The 17158-nt window shown below is 44.0% G+C and overlaps 1 protein-coding gene across 1 annotated transcript in view; it reads right to left on the bottom strand.

Moving 5' to 3' along the window:
- LOC137372226 (UPF0524 protein C3orf70 homolog A-like) overlaps window positions 1-17158 on the bottom strand; it is a 51702-nt gene that overhangs the window by 32647 nt on the left and 1897 nt on the right. The window lies entirely within an intron of this gene.

The following is a 17158-nucleotide window of genomic DNA, read 5'->3' as shown; positions in this document are numbered from 1 at the left end:
GCCACTAACTAGTCGTAAAGTTATAGAGGTACAAATTTGCAAGGAAATTATAGACAGGTGCAACAACAGTAGAGTAGTTATAATGGGAGACTTAAGTTATCTTAATATAGACTGGGATAGTAATAGTATAAAGGGCAGAGAGAGGAAGAGTTTCTGAAGTGTGCTCAGGAGAATTTTCTAGATCAGTATGTTTCAGGTCCACTGAGGAAGGAGGCATTGCTGGATCTGGTTCTAAGGAATGTGGTAGGTCAAATGGATCAAGAGTCTGTCGGGTAACATTGAGCAGACAGTGATCATTGTACCAAAAAGATTAGGTATCTATGGTAAAGGACAAGGAGTATTCCAGAGTAAAAATCACTAATTGGAGGAGGGGCAATTTCAGTGGGGTGAAAACGAATCTGGCCCAGCTAAATTGGAATCAAAGATTAGCAGTCAAAACTGTAATGGAACAATTGGCTGCCTTGAAAGAGATGGTTCGGGTACAGTTGAGGAATATTCCCATGAGGGGGAAAAGGAGGACAAGCAAAGCCAGAGTTCCCTGAATGGTGGAACAGATAGAGAGTAATATGAAGCAGGAAAAGGGTGTGTATGGCAAATGTCAGGTGGATAATACAATTGAGAACTTGGTTGAATATAGGAAGTTCAGAGGGGAAATTAAAAAACAAATGAGAAAAGCAAAGAGAGAGTATAAGAGACTGGCAGCTAACATAAAAGGGAATCCAAAAGTCTTTTATGGGCACATAATTAGTAAAAGGAGAAGTGGGGCCAATTAGGAACCAAAATGGAGATTTACGTGTGGAGGCAGAGAGCATGGCTGAGATACTAAATGAGGAGGTGAAAGTGACTGCCCTTGACAACAAGGTGATATTTGACTGACTGTGGCATCAAGGAGCCCCGGCAAAATTGAAGTCAATGGGAATCAGGGAAAACTCTCCACTGGTTGAAGTCATACTCAACACTACGGAAGATGGTTGTGATTGGAGGCCAATCATCTCAGTCCCAGGACGTCACTGCAGGAGTTCCTCAGGGTAGTGTCGTAGGGCCATCCATCTTCAGCTGTTTCATCAATGACCTTCCCTCCATCATAAGTCAGAAGTGGGGATGTTCGCAGATGATTGCACAATGTTCAGTACCATTTGTGACTCCATAGATACTGAAGCAGTCCATGTCCATATGCAATGAGACCTGGACAACATTCAGGCTTGGGTTGATAAGCCAGTGCCAGCAATGACCAGGTCCAACCAGAGAGAATCCAACCATCTCCCCTTGATGTTCAATGGCATTATCATCGCTGAATCTCCCACTGTCAACATCCTGTGGATTACCATTGACCAGAAACTGAACTGGACCAGCCAAATAAATGCTGTGGCTAAAACAGCAGGTCAGAGACTGGGAATTCTGTGACGAGTAACTCACCTCCTAACTCCTCATTGCCTGTCCACCATCTACAAGGCACAAGTCACAGAGTTATCGAATACTCTCCATTTGCCTGGATGAATGCAGCTCCAACAACACTCAAGAAGTATGACACCATCCAGGACAAAGCAATCTGCTTGATCGGCATCCCATCCACCAATTTAAACATTCACTCCCTCCACCACCGACACGCAGTGGCAGCAGTGTACCATCCACAAGATGCGCCGAAGCAACTCACCAAGCCTCCTTCAACAACACTTTCCAAACCTGTGACCTCTACCACCTAGAAGGACAAGGGCTGCAGATGCATGGGAACACCACTACCTGCAAGTTCCCCTCTAAGCCACACACCATCCTGACCTGGAAACATAACGCCATTCCTTCGATGTCGCTGGATCAATATCCTGGAACTCCCTTCCTAACAGCACTGTGGGAGCACCCGCACCAGATGGACTGCAGTGATTCAAGAAGGTGGCTCACCACAGCCTTCTCAAGTGCAATTAGGGATGGGCAACAAATGCTGGCCTTGCCAGAGGTGCCCGCATCCCATGAATGAATAAAAACTTTGCATCAATGTCTTTTTCCCACACTATCCCCATATTTCTTTATGTCACTGGCATTTAGAAAACTGTCAATCTCTGCTTTAAACATACTCAATGACTTTCCACAGCCTTTTGGGATAGAGAATTCCAAAGATTCACAACTCTCTGAGTAAAGAAATTTCTCCTCATCTTGGTCCGAAGTGGCTTATTTTGAAATTGTGTCCCTTGGTTCTAGACTCCCCAATCAGGGGAAACGTCTTACTTGCATCTACCCTGTCTACCCCTTTAAGTATTTTGTAGGTTTCACTGAGATCACTTCTCATTCTTTGAAACTCTAGAGAATACAGGCCCAGTTTCCCCAATCTCTCTTCATGGGACTGTCCTGCCATCCCAAGAACAATTCTGGTGAACCTTTGTTGCACTCCCTCTATGGCAATAATATCCTTCCTAAGGTAAGGGGACCAAAACTGCACTCAGTACTCCAGTTGCGGTCTAACCAAGGTTCTATACAATTGAAGCAAAACTTTGCTACTTCTGTACTCAAATCCTCTTGCGATAAAGGTTAACATACCATTAGCTTTCCTAATTGCTTGCTGCACCTGCATGTTAGCTTTCAGTGACTTATTGATGAGGACACCCAGGTCCCTGTGTACATCTACACTTTCTAATCTCTTACCATTTAAGAACTACTCTGCATATCTATTCCTCCTACCAAAGTGGATAACCTCACATTTTTCCACATTATATTCATCTGCCATGTTCTTGCTCACTCAGTAAGTCTGTCCAAATTCCCTTGAAGCCTCTTTGCATCTTCCTTACAGCACATATTCCCACCTAGTTTTGTGTCATCCGCGAACTTGGAAATATTACATTTGGTCCCCACATCCAAATCATTTATATATATTGTGAACAGCTGGGGCCCAAGTACTGATCCTTGCAGTACCCCACTAGTCACAGCTTGCCAATGCGAGAATGACCCGTTTATTCCCACTCTGTTTTCTGCTGGTTAACCAATCCTTAATCCATGCCAGTATATTACTTCCTATCCCATGTGCTTTTATTTTGCTAACCAACCTCTTGTGCTGGACTTTATCAAAAGCTTTCTGAAAATCCAAGTATACAACATCCACTGACTCCCCTTTATTAATTCTTTTCGTAACATCCTCAAAAACTCCAACAGGTTTGTCAAACATGATTTCCTGTTCATAAATCCATGTTGACTATGCCCAATCAGATCATTATTATCCAAATGTCTATTTATCTCATCCTTTAGAATAGATTCTAGCATTTTCCCTACTACTGATGTAAGGCTAACAGGTCTGTAGTTCTCTGTTTTCTCTCTCCCTCCCTTCTTAAATTGTGGGGTGACATTTGCTCTCTTCCAATGTACAGGAACCGTTCCAGAATCTATAGAACTTTGGAAGATGATCACCAATGCATCCGCTATCTCCATCACTGTGGGATGTAGAATATCTGGTCCCGGGGACTTATCAACCTTCAGTCCCATTAATCTCTCCAATACAACCTTCTTCCTAATACTAATTTCCTTCAATTCCTCATTCTCCTTAGTCCCTTGGATCTCTAATTCTGGGATTCAAAGAAGAGTGTAACAATAAACCTAACATCTATAGACTAGTCAGTTTAACCTCAGTGGTGAGGCAGCTTTTAGAAACAATAATCCGGGACAAAATTAACAGTCACTTGGACAAGTGTGGATTAATTAAGGAAAGCCAGCATAGATTATTGAGGGCAAATTGTGTTTAACAAACGTGATTGTGTTTTTTGAATGAGGTAACAGAGAGGGTTGATGAGAGTAATGTGGTTGATGTGTTGCACTTGGACTTCCAAAAGGCTCTGATAAAGTGCCACATAACAGACTTGTCAGCAAAGTTAAAGCCCATGGAATAAAAGGGCCTGTGGCAGCATGGATACGAAGTTGGCTGAGTGACGAGAAACAGAGAGTAGTGGTGAATGGTTGTTTTTCAAATTGGAGGAAGTTATATAGTGGGGTTCCCCAGGGGTCAGTACTGGGACCACTGCTTTTCTTGGTCTATATTAATGACCTAGACTTGAGTGTACAGGGCACAATTTCAAAATTTGCAGATGACACACAACTGGGAAGTGTAATGAACTGAGAGGAGGACAGTGATAGACTTCAAGAGGACAGAGACAGGCTGGTGGAATGGGCAGCACATGGCAGATAAAATTTAATGCAGAGAAGTCTGAAGTGATGCATTTTGGTAGGAAGAACAAGGAGAGGCAATATAAAATAAAGGTTACAATTCTAAAAGGGGTGCAGGAACAAAGGGACCTGGGGGTATATGTGCACAAATCATTGAAGGTGGCAGTGCAGATTGAGAAAGCAGTTAATAAGGCATATGGGATCTTGGGCTTTACAAGTAGACACATAGAGTACAAAAGCAAGGAGGTTATGGTGAACTGGAATATTCTGTCCAATTCTGGGCACCGCACTCTAAGGAAGGATGTGAAGGCTTTAGCGAGACTGCAGAAAAGATTCACGAGAATAGTTCCAGGGATGAGGGACTAAAGTTATCAATATAGATTGGAGAAGCTGGGTTTGTTCTCCTTAGAGAAGGTTGAGAGGAGATTTGATAGAGTTGTCCAAAATCAAGAGCAGTCTGGACAGAGTAGTTCCCATTGACAGTAGGGTCAAGAATCAAAGGACACCTTAAGGTGATTGGAAAAAGAACCAATGGTGACCTGAGGAAAATATTTTTATGCAGCGAGTGGTTAGGATCTGCAATACACTGCCTGAGAATGCAGTGGAATCAAATTCAATCTTGGCTTTCAAAAGGTTCTTGGATAATTATCTGATGAGAAACATTTTTCAGGGCTATGGGAAAGAAAGGGTGGGGGAGTGGGATGAGCTGAGTTGGTCTTGAAGAGAGCTGACACGGCTGCAATGGGCTGAATGGCCTCCTTCAGTGCTGTAGCCATTCTATAATCCTATGTTTTATTTCTTGTGTTCTTATGTTCTCAATTCGCACAGATCATTCATTTAAATATGTGACAGGGTCATTTTCACTTTGTCTACAGTTTTCATGGCACCCAGTGAATGGGATAATCCAGCAAATTTTCTATCCACATAAATCAAATGAATGCCATGTTATTTACTTATGAATACATTACTCTCAGTAACAAAATTGTTCAGTTCTTCCAGCTGGTTTACTATTTTCTAAATTTAGAACAGCTGCATTTTTTACAACACTGCTTTATGTAAAAGGCTTGGCCAATAACGCAGCTTTCAAAGGAGGGTTAGGGAGGAAATTCCAGAGCTTATGGCCTTGGCAACGGAAGGCATGGCCACCAAATGTGGGGTAAAGTGATTGGGGGAATGTGGAAAAGGCCAGAGTTGGAGGAATGCAGAGTTCTCTGAGGGTTGTAGAGTTGTAGCAGATTGTACAGATAGGGAGGTGCAGGCCTCAAAGGCATTTAGACATGAAGATGAGAATTTTAACTATAAGGTATTGGGCTAGGAGCTATTGCAGCTTAGCGGACACAGGGGTGATGGGTGAACAGGACTTGGTTCAATTTGGAATCTGGCCACTGGAATTTTAGATGAGCTCATCGTTCTGAGGGTTTGGAGGGCAGTCAGAAGAGCATTGGAATATTGAGTTTGGATGTGACAGATGCATGGATAAGGGTTTCAGTAGCAGATTGGCTGTGCAATTAGGTGGTCTTTGTGATGGAAAGAATATGGGGTTGAACATACTGCCAGAATGTCAGCATCTGGAAAGAGAAACCCTAACCCTAAAATCTTAAATACAGGTTCTGATGAACCATAGAAAAAGTACAGCATAGAAGGAGGCCATTCAGCCCATCGTGTCTGCGCCGGCCAAATTAACTACCCACCCAAACTAATCCCACCTTCCAGCACCTGTTCCATAGCCCTGCAGGTTACAGCACCTCAGGTAAATATCCAGGTACCTTTTAAAAGAATTGAGGGTCTCTGCCTCCACCACCATTCCTGGCAGTGAATTCCAACACCGAACACCCTCTGGGTGAAAAAGTTTCCCTCATGTCCTCTCTAATCCTTCTAACAATCTCCTTAAATCTGTGCCCCCTGGTAACTGACCTCCCTAACAGGGGAAACAGGTCCTTCCTGCCCACTCTATCTAGGCCCCTCATTATTTTGTACACCTCAATCAAGTCACCCTTCAGCCTCCACAGTTCCAGGGAAAACAACCCTAGCCTGTCCAATCTTTCCTCATAGCTGCAACCTTCAAGCTGTGGCAACATTCTTGTAAATCTCCTCTGTATTCTCTCCAAAGCAATTATGTCCTTTCTGTAATGTGGTGACAAGTACTGCACGCAACACTCCAGCTGTGGCCTAACCAACACTCGATACAGTTCCAGCATCACATCCCTGCTTTTGAACTCTATATCTTGGCTAATAAAGGAAAGCATTCCATATGCCTTCTTCACCACTTTATCTACCTGTTCTGCCACCTCTGGACCTGTGGACATGCACACCAAGGTCTCTCACTTCTTCTACCCCTTTCAATATCCTCCCGTTTATTGTATATTCCCTCGCTTTATTTGCCCTCCCCAAATGCAATACCTCACACTTCTCTGGATTGAATTCCATTTGCCACTTTTCCGCCCACTCAACCAAAACATTGATATAATTCTGGAGTCCACGGCTTTCCTCCTCACTATTAACTACACGGCCAATTTTTGTGCCATCAGCAAATTTCCCTATCAAGCCACCCACATTTAAGTCCAAATCATTAATATATACCACAAACAGCAAGGGACCCAACACTGAGCCCTGTGGAACACCATTGGAACCTGCATTCCATTCACAAAAACATCCCTCGTCTACTACCCTTTGTTTCATGTCACTGAGCCAATTCTGGATCCAACCTGCCACCTTTCCCTGTTTCCCATGGGCTTTCATTTTACTGATCAGTCTGCCATACGGGTCCTTGTCAAATCTTCTTTTGCCTCCTTGTCTCGAGAGACAATGGGTAACGCCTGGAGGGGGTCAGTGGTTTGTGGGGCAGCGCCTGGAGTGGCTATAAAAGCCAATTCTAGAGTGACAGACTCTTCCACAGGTGCTGCAGAAAAATTTGTTTGTCGGGGCTGTTACACAGTTGGCAGCCTTGTCAAATGCCTTACTAAAATCCATGTAGACCACATCCACTGCACTACCCTCATCAATCCTCCTTGTCACTTCCTCAAAAAACTCAATCATGTTTAGTAAGACATGACCGTCCCCTAACAAATCCAAGCTGACTATCCCTGATTAATCCGTGTCTTTCTAAGTAACAATTTATCCTGTCCCTCAGAATAGATTCTAACAATTTACCCAACACCAAGGTCAGACTGACTGGCCTATAATTACCTGGCTTATGCCTCACACCCTTTTTAAACAATCGTACAACGTTCGCAGACCTCCAATCATTTGGTGCCTCGCCTGTATCTAGTTAGGATTTGTAGATGAGCCTCAGCGCATCTGCTATTTCCATGATGAGCATTAACCTGTCCTTTTGTTTCCAGATGCTGTATATTTGCAGTATTTTCAATTTTTAATTTAAATGATTAGCATTTGTCGTTTTCAACTTTTAATCTGCAGTGTTTCAATTTCCTTTAATCTTTGGTGCTTTACTGATGGATACTGGCTTTGCCCCTGCTGTTGGCAGACTGCTGATTAATTTAATACTGAGCTCATTAAAGGTCTTCATGCAAGCTCTGTAAGAGCACTTGTTTATGATAGAGGTACTGAATAGCATAACATATACAGGTTTAAAGGACTCCTTTGTGATCAACACCAGCAATGATAAAGTGACAAATAATCGAGTTGTTAGAAAAATTGAAGCCCATGAGATTAAAGGGACAGTGGCAGCATTGATAAGAGATTGGCTGAGACAAGTAGCAGAGTGATGTGTTGAATGGCTCTTTATCAGACTGAGGGAAGTATGCAGCTGTGTCCCCCAGGGGTCAGTATTCGGATCACTGTGCCTTTTGATATATTTTAATAACCTGGGCTTGGGTATAGGGCACAATTAAAAAGTTTGCAGATCATACAAAACTTAGAAGTGTAGTAAGCAGTGAGGAAGATAGCAGCAGATTTCAGGAGAAATGGCCAGACATCTGGCACATGAAATTTAATGCAGAGCAGTGTGAGATGACACATTTTGGGAGAAAAATGATGAGCAGCAGTATAAACTAAATGGTACTATTTTAAAGGGGATAAAAAACAGGGAGAGCTAGGGGTTCACATACGCAAATCTTTGAATGTGACAGAACAAGGTAAAGTTATTAAAAAAGCATATGGGATTCTTGGTTTTATAAGTAGAGGAACAGCGTAGAGAAGTAAAGAAGTTATGCCAAACCTTTATAAATCATTGGTTGGGCCCAGCGAGAGATTTGTGTTCAATTCTAGGCATTACACTTTGGGAGCGATGCCAAGTCCTTGGAATGGGTGCAGAGGAGATTTACTGGAATGATACCAGGAATGAGGGACTTCAGTTATGTGCAGAGACTACAGTAGCTGGGATTGTTCTGCTTAGAGAGAGAAAGATTGAGGGGAGATTTAACAGAGGTGTTCAAAATCATGAAGGGTTTTGATAGAGTAAATAAGAAGAAATTGTTTCCACTAGCAGGAAGATCGGTAACCAGAGGGCTCAGATTTAAGGTGACTGCCAAAGGAACCAGAGGAGAGATAAGAAGAAGTTTGTTTACAGAGTGAGATGTTATGATCTAGACTGTGCTGCCTGAAAGGGTGGTGGAAGCAGATTCAATAATAACTTCAAAAGGCAATTGGATAATACTTGAAAAGGAAAATATTTGCATGGCTATGGGGAAAGAGCAGGGGAGTGGGATTAATTGAATAGCTCTTTCAATGAGCCAGTACAGACACAATGAGCTGAATGGCCTCCTTCTGTGCAAAACTGGCATTCCAATTGTAAACTCAAACCCCAGCACACATCGGATTTCCATTTGTTACATTGGACAATCCTTTTTCATTCTATAAGTAATTCATAAAATATATATAGCTGCCCTTCCCCCAAAGCTCAGTGGGTAAAAATATTGTGTGGTATTCAGCCTTACATATTAGAAAGATCCCAGGTTTGGATCCCTGCGCTGACATGAGTTAGCTGTTCTCAGCAGGGCTGGCATTGGGTGCTGTAATTGGGATAGAGAGGGGGATTAGAAAGCTGCACGTCGGAGGTGCCGTCTTACAGGTGGGACATTAAACCGAGGCCCCGTCTGACCTCACAGCCAGATGTCAAAGATCCCACTATTTGAAGATCAAGGGAGTTCACCCCGGTATCCTGGCCAATATTTATCCCACAACCAACATCACTAAAACAGATAATCTGGTCATTATCATATTGCTGTTTGTGGGAGTTTGCTGTGCACGTTATGGCTGTTTCCTATATTACAACTGTGACTATTCTTCAAAGCTGTAAAATGCTTCCAGGTGTGCTGAGTTCATGAAAGACGCTGTATAAATGCAAGTTTCCTTCCCTCTGTTAAAATTGTGGTTGTGCGGATGTTACCTAAGGAGTGGATCAGGATCATCTGCAGCACTCCTCATGGAACATGCCTGCCGACATTCACTGTTTAGGTTTGTACATGAAGAATAGCCATTGCATTGGGCTACTGGAAAGCAGCTTTTTTTTATACTTACACGGGATATGGGCATCGCTGGTTAAGCCAGCATTTATTACCCATCCCTAATTGCCCTCAAGAAGGTGGTGGTGAGCTGCCGCCTTAAACCGCTGCAGTCCATGTGGTGTAGGTACACCCACAGTGCTGTTAGGAAGGGAGTTCTAGGATTTTGACCCATTGACAGTGAAGGAATGACGATTTAGTTCCAATTCAGAATGGACTGTGGCTTGGAGGGGAACTTGCAGGTGGCGGTGTTCCAAAGCATCTGTTGCCCTTGTCCTTCTAGGTCGTGGAGGTCGCGGGTTTGGAAGGTGCTCTCGAAGGAGCCTTGGTAAGTTGCTGAAATGCATCTTGTAGATAGATGGTACACACTGTTGCCACTGTGCAGCGGTGGTGGAGGGAGTGAATGTTGAAAGTGGTGGATGGGGTGACAATCAAGCAGGTTGCTTTTTCCTAGATGGTGTTGAGCTTCTTGAGTGTTGTTGGAACTGCACCCATCCAGGCAAGTGGAGAATATTCCATCACACTCCTGACTTGTGCCTTGCGGTTGGTAGACAAGCTTTGGGGAGTCAGGGGGTGAGTTGCTCGATGCAAAATTCTCAGCCTCTAACCTGCTCTTGCAGCCACAGTACTTAAATGGCTGGTCCAGTTTAGTTTCTGGTCAATGGTAACCCTCAGGATGTTGATGGGGGATTCAGCAGTGGTAATGCCATTGAAGATGGTTGGATTCTTTCTTGTTGGAGATGGTCATGGCCTGGCACTTGTGTGGCGTGAATGTAACTTGCCACTTATCAGCCCAAGCCCGAATGTTGTCCAGGTCTTGCTGCATATGGACACGGACTGCTTCAGTATCTGAGGAGTCACAAATGATGCTGAACATTGTGCAATCATCTGCGAACATCTCCATATATGACCTTATGATGGAAGGAAGGTCATTGATAAAGCAGCTGAAGATGGTTGAACCTGGGACATGATTCTGAGGAACTCCTGCAGTGATATTCTGGTACTGAGATGATTGGCCTCCGACAACCATAATCATCTTCCTTTGTGCTAAGTATGACTCCAACCAGTAGAGAGTTTTCGTACTGCTTCCCGTTGACTCCAGTTTTGCTAGGGCCCTTAATGTCATACTCGGTCAAATGCTGCCTTGATGTCAAGGGCAGTCATTCTCACCTCACCTCGAGTTCAGCCCCTTTGTCCATGTTTGGAACAAGGCTGTAATGAGGTCAGGAGCTGAGTGGCCCTGGAAGAACATAAACTGAGCGTCAGCAAGCAGGTTATTGCTGAGTAAGTGCCGCCGTCGACGACACCTTCCATCACTTTACTGATGATTGAGAATAGACTGATGGGGTGGTTATTAGCCAGGTTGGATTTATCCTGTTTTTTGTGTACAGGACATACCTGTAGATGCCAGTGCTGTAGCTGTATTGGAACAGCTTGGCTAGGGGTGCAGCCAGTTCTAGCTCACAAGTCTTCAGCACAATTGCAATAATATTGTCAGGGCCCATAGCCTTTGCAGTATCGAGTACCTTCAGCCATTTCTTGATATCACGCGGAGTGAATTGAATCGGCTGAAGGCTGGCATCTGTGATGCTGGGGACCTCAGGAAGAGGCCAAGATAGATCATCCACTCGGTACCTCTGGCTGAAGATGACTACAAATTCTTCAGCTGTATCTTTTGCACTGATGTGCTGGGCTCCCCCATCATTGAGGATGGGGATATTTGTGGAGCCTCCTCCCCCTGTTAGTTGTTTAATTGTCCACCATCATTTACAACTAGATGTGGCAGGACTGCAGAGCTTAGATCTGATTCGTTGGTTGTGGGATCGCTTAGTCCTGTCTATCACATGCTGCTTCCACTGTTTCGCATGCATGTAGTCTTGTGTTGTAGCTTCACCAGGTTGAAACCTCAATTTTAGGTATGCCTGGTGCTCCTGGCATGCCCTCCTGTACTTTTCATTGAACCAGGGTTGATACCCCAGCTTGTTGGTAATGGCAGAGTGAGGGATATGCCAGGCCATGAGGTTATAGATTGTGGCTAAAAATAATTCTGCTGCTGCTCATGGCCCACAGTGCCTCATGGATGCCCAGTTTTGAGTTGCTAGATCTGTATGAAATCTATCCCATTTAGCATGGTGGTAGTGCCACACAACACGATGGAGGATGTGCTCAATGTGAAGACATGACTTCATCTCCAAAAGGACTGTGCGGTGGTCACTCCTACCAATACTGTCATGGACAGATGTACCTGCGACAGGTAGATTGGTGAGGACGAGGTCGAGTAGGTTTTTCCTTCTTGTTGACTCCCTCACCGCCTGCCGCAGACCCAGTCTAGCAGCTATGTCCTTTAGGACTCGGCCAACTCGGTCAGTAGTGGCGCTACCGAGCCCCTCTTGATGATGGACATTGAAGTCCCCCACTCAGAGTACATTCTGTGCCCTTGCCACCTTCAGTGCTTCTTCCAAGTAGTGTTCAACATGAAGGAGTACTGCTTCATCAGCTGAGGGGGTAGTGATAGGTGGTAATCAGCAGGAGGTATCTGTGCCCATGTTTGACCTGATGCCATGAGACTTCATGAGGTCTGGAGTCAATGCTGAGGATTCCCAGGGCAACTCCCTCCCAACTGTACATCACTGTGCTGCCACCTCTGGTGGGTCAAGATATTTAGTTTAGTTTAGTTTAGTTTAGAGATACAGCACTGAAACAGGCCCTTCGGCCCACCGAGTCTGTGCCGACCATCAACCACCCATTTATACTAATCCTACACTAATTGCATACCCCTACCACATCCCCACCTGTCCCTATATGTCCCTACCACCTACCTATACTAGGGGCAATTTATAATGGCCAATTTACCTACCAACCTGCAAGTCTTTTTGGTTGTGGGAGGAAACTGGAGCACCAGGAGAAAACCCACGCAGACACAGGGAGAACTTGCAAACTCCACACAGGCAGTACCCAGAGTTGAACCCGGGTCGCTGGATTTGTGAGGCTGCGGTGCTAACCACTGCGCCACTGTGGTGGTGTCTGAGACATTGTCTGTAAGGTATGATTCCGTGAATATGACTATGTCAGGCTGTTGCTTGATCAGTCTGTGGGACAGCTCTCCCAATTGTGGTTCAAGCCCCCAGATGTTAATAAGGAGGACTTTGCAGGGTCGACAGGGCTGGGTGTGCCGTTGTCGTTTCCGGTGCCTTGGTCGATGCTGGGTGGTCCGCCTGGTTTCATTCCTTTTAGACTTTTCTCTAGCGGTTTGGTACAACTGAGTGGCTTGCTAGGCCATTTCACAGGGCATTTAAGAGTCAACCATATTGCTGTGGGTCTGGAATCACATATAAGTCAGACCAGGTAAGGATGGCAGATTTCCTTCCCTGAAGCACAGCATTGACTCCGGACCCCATGCAGTCTCATAGAATCAGGTCAAACATGGGCATGGCAACCTCCTGCTGATTACTACCTACCACCACGCATCACCCCCCCACACCCCTCTGTCCCTCAGCTGGTGAATTAGTACTCCTCTATGTTGAACACCACTTAGAAGAAGCAGTGAGGGTGGCAAGTACACAGAATGTACTGCCATGGAACTGCACTCCCATCTCAGGCACTACCCTGAGGGAAGAATCCCTGGGATGATCTTTTTATGAAATATTTCTCCATAAAAGATATTCCAGATTACCATGACAACTGCTGCACTTCCTTGTTGGCCTGCACTACAAAGGATTATCTCTTTCTGCAGCCAATCAGCAGTGGCTGCAATAAATGTCTTCAAGCCATAGGGCTACAGAGCTATCAGATCTGATTTATTACAAATCTGAAGGAGCTGCTGAAGTTGTAGCTGGCACTTGTGAGACTGTTGTAAAGTAGGTATAGCTGCTATCAATATTTAGTGGTGCAGTAAGTTAGACACTGGTCTAACACCTTTGAGATCTGGGTTCAAATTCATCTCAGACTGATGGAATGAAAGTCTCCTCTCCTACGTGAAATCACTTCGGGCAGCCTAAATCCATTTTCCACTAGGAAAGTATTTGCAGCATAAAACTGCACCGAATTTGATACTTAATGACAACATGATTTTAAGGAAGGTTGGTGTGAAAAATGGAAAGAAATGTCACAATGGTACAGAGGGAAATGCTTTTCTGATTTTGAGTTGTTGAGTCGAGGAGGATTTTTGGAGTAGAGGGAGCTTTAGTATAAAATCTAACTATACCTGACCTGGTCTAGGAGCACATGTTTCTGAAACTGGGGCCCAGGGTTTCCACTAGGTTGCACTGCTTTTTTTCTGTGCAATTCTCCCAAAATTGGCCAAACCAGCACAAAAGATAGATCAAGGAATTTTATGCACAAATTACGTCCAACACAAAACGAGTTTCCGCAATCTTTTGACTAGTTCAAATAATATCGTACTTGAATCTGGTCTTGCCTTCAAAACTGGTCACACCCCAGCTTGAATTAACCTTTATTGCAGGTTTTTACTAATTGTCCCTGTTTGCACCACTTAAAATTAAGCTGGTTATTTTGGATGCAAGGACACTAATAGACACTTTTCAAAAGCTACTGAATATTTGTTTTCTAATTTACTACGAAACTGACCACTATACATCAATATAACTAGCAAGTTCCATATAGCTTTTTAAATTAATTATTGCTTATTTTCTTGTGGTAAACCCATTTTCAGCTGTATTAATCAAACTACACCAGGTTACCACTCTTAAATATACCGAGGAAATTTTTTAAAAATAAATTTGTTTTTAAAAGTATGTTCTAAAACACTGGTTTGTAATGATTTTACATTTGGTGATATGCAAATGAGTCTGAGAAGAAACTTGAGGGAAAAAATATCACTTCTCAAAACTAGCGCAATTTTGGGTGCACTTTGGGCTTGGATTAACGATTGCGTAAAAGCGGAAACATTGGCCCAGGATGCCTGGAATGGAAAGTGCCCTATTCCTGAGCACTAACATTCCCCACCTTTTAAAAAAATGAGAATGTGTGGTACTCTGGTTAGGCCACACCTTCAATATGGTATCTTGAGTCCAGTGCTGGGTATGAGGTGAAACTGGTCCCTAGTATATGGTGGACTGAGTTAGAAGGTTTGGTATCTGAAACCTGAAAGGAGATGACTGACATGAGCTCTCAGAAAAATATAAAAAATAACATAGATGAAGTAAATTCAGTACACTGGGCTGGATGTTATGTTGGGCGGACGGGAGTTGGCCACCGACGTACAAGTCAAGAGTCCATGTAAGTTTGGGTTGCCTCGCTGGGGGTAATTGGTTGGGCTCCGGCAAGGCAACGGTGGTTGTTTAGGGGGAAGGGGGACGTCGTGGGTCCTGAGGGTAGTTGGGGAAGTGGCAGTGGCCCTCGACAATTGGGCACTCTGTGCTCAATTGTCAGGGCCCACCCCTGGGGTGCGGTGAGGCCGCCAGCTTTTACCGGCGGCCTTTCCCGGCTCCAGGAAACCCGCTTGCTACACATAAAAGTGGTCGTTAATTGGCAACCTAAGGGCTTTGATTGGCCTGGGGCAGGCGGCCCGTTTCTCGCATTCCCCCCCCCTGCCCCCCGCCCTACAAAAGTGGGGCGGAGGCGGGAGCAGGTTGGGAAGGCCTCCCGGAGCCTCCCACTCCATTTTACGCCACCCCCCCCCCCACACCACTATCCGGCTCTTTGGGGTGGTGTAAAATTCCGGCCACTATGTCAGGTTGAACCTTGACAGTAGGACAAGCGGACACAGGTTCAGAAAGGAAAATGGCAAATTTAGATTTGATGTCATGAGGTTCCTCTTCGTGCAAGGAGTGATCACCATGCAGATGGAACTTCTGGGTTGTTTAGTAGAGGTGAAAACATTTCTTGTTGATACACATTTGTGTCCTTTTGAGTGTAATATTTTCCCATTTTCCAAATGTAGCTGAAAATGGGTGTGTTTGAAACTGATCTATTCTGGATAAAATGGGAAAATGTTGCACATCTCCAGAGCAAACATCTCTCAACAGGCTGAGCACAGAAATTCAACATAAACAGGAGGACTCTGAATTCATTTTCTCCTATTTCGTGGCTTCACATGACCAGCTTTTTTTTATGGGGGGGAGCGGTGCATGAGATGAGGACGAAATTAAATAGCAATAATTCTCAACCAAGCAATAAATGTTCAGAATTCTGAGCCAATGAATAACTGAAAAAACTGAGGTTACGTTTGTCCAGTTTATGATGTAATTTTCAGATGTCTATTATACTGAAATAAAACTAACATTGTAAAACTGGTTTCTGTGCGCAATTTTTGATGAATTCTGATGTGTTGACTTTCATTTAACCTAATCTGATTCATATTTAGACGATTAGGCTTCTTGCCTGTGACTGAGGTCTCACCAAGTGCTCTGGTCTCGGGATTTAATGGTAATCAAAGGCTGGCAGGTGCTCCAGCCAAATTTCCCAGATCAGGATGTAAGTGGTTACAAGATTCAATTGTAAAAATGTGGTGAATTCAATTTTCTTCCCCTCCTTGTCCAGCCTAAATTAGGTTGTCGGCTTTGTTGGAACTGAGGGCAGGTTGGCTTCCTCTCGTTTTGCCTTTTTTTGCTTTGCTTGATTGGGGGTTCATAAGTCACCTCATGAAACCTTACTTGCTTAATGTTGCTCTGTAAACCTCCAGTGAGTTTGCACTATCCTTTTGAAATCGACTGAAAAAGCAAGGAGATAAATAGAGCAACCACATGTCCTGGAAATCAGAGATTAAAAACAGAAAATACTGGAAGTACGCAGGAGCTCCATCATGATGAATTGTGCCCTTTTAAAACAATAACCTGTCTTTTATCTTTTACATGCTGACAGACTTTGTCTGCAACTTCAGAATTATCAATTTTTATGTAAAGCGTGGGAGTTGACTTTGAAGGACTGTCATCCCATTGTCTCAATACTGCAGTCCCGACTAACTTCAGAATTTCAACTTCTCTTTCCAGCATTTAGGTTATTTCCTCTTCCAATTTATTCCTCTGATCTTATCCTCCCTCTACTGAAGACATGAATTCACTGTTGAATGGGCAGTAGCCCTCTGGTACATTACCACAATGGCCTTCCTCATGTGTCAGCCTAGTGATCAGTATCAGGAGGCACTTTGACCAGGGGCAGGGGTTGAGTGAATCCCTTTCTCAACCAATGTGCTCAATTCTGATGGTTGCCCAAGTTCCACCCAGGTGAAATGCTCTCCAGCAGGGATTACTAGATGGAAAATGTGACTAGAAATCTTGACCAATTTCTTCGTTTGGCAGTGAGGAAAAATGCATTACCAGGAAAACCACCCAGCTGAGATTCAACAATGGGCATGATGAAACTAAAAGGCTTTTTGGATCAGTTCATTGCAGTGCCAAATTATGTGATGCATTTATCCAATGAGCCATCAGGATTATAATGATGAATATTTGCTGCTTTGATGTTTTGCTGAGCCTACCAGTCAAATCCAATTTTTACTTATTTAAATAAACTATTGAGCTCTTATGAGGTTGCCAAGGGGAATCAGACCAAGTGTGGTCCACAGGTGAAGATGGCAGGGTATAACTGGAGGAGGG

The sequence above is a fragment of the Heterodontus francisci genome, chromosome 7 (assembly GCF_036365525.1).
Source record: "Heterodontus francisci isolate sHetFra1 chromosome 7, sHetFra1.hap1, whole genome shotgun sequence".
In the NCBI taxonomy this organism is placed as follows: domain Eukaryota; kingdom Metazoa; phylum Chordata; class Chondrichthyes; order Heterodontiformes; family Heterodontidae; genus Heterodontus; species Heterodontus francisci.
The sequence above is the reverse complement of the archived record's forward strand: the minus strand, read 5'-3'. Positions and strand labels throughout refer to the sequence as shown.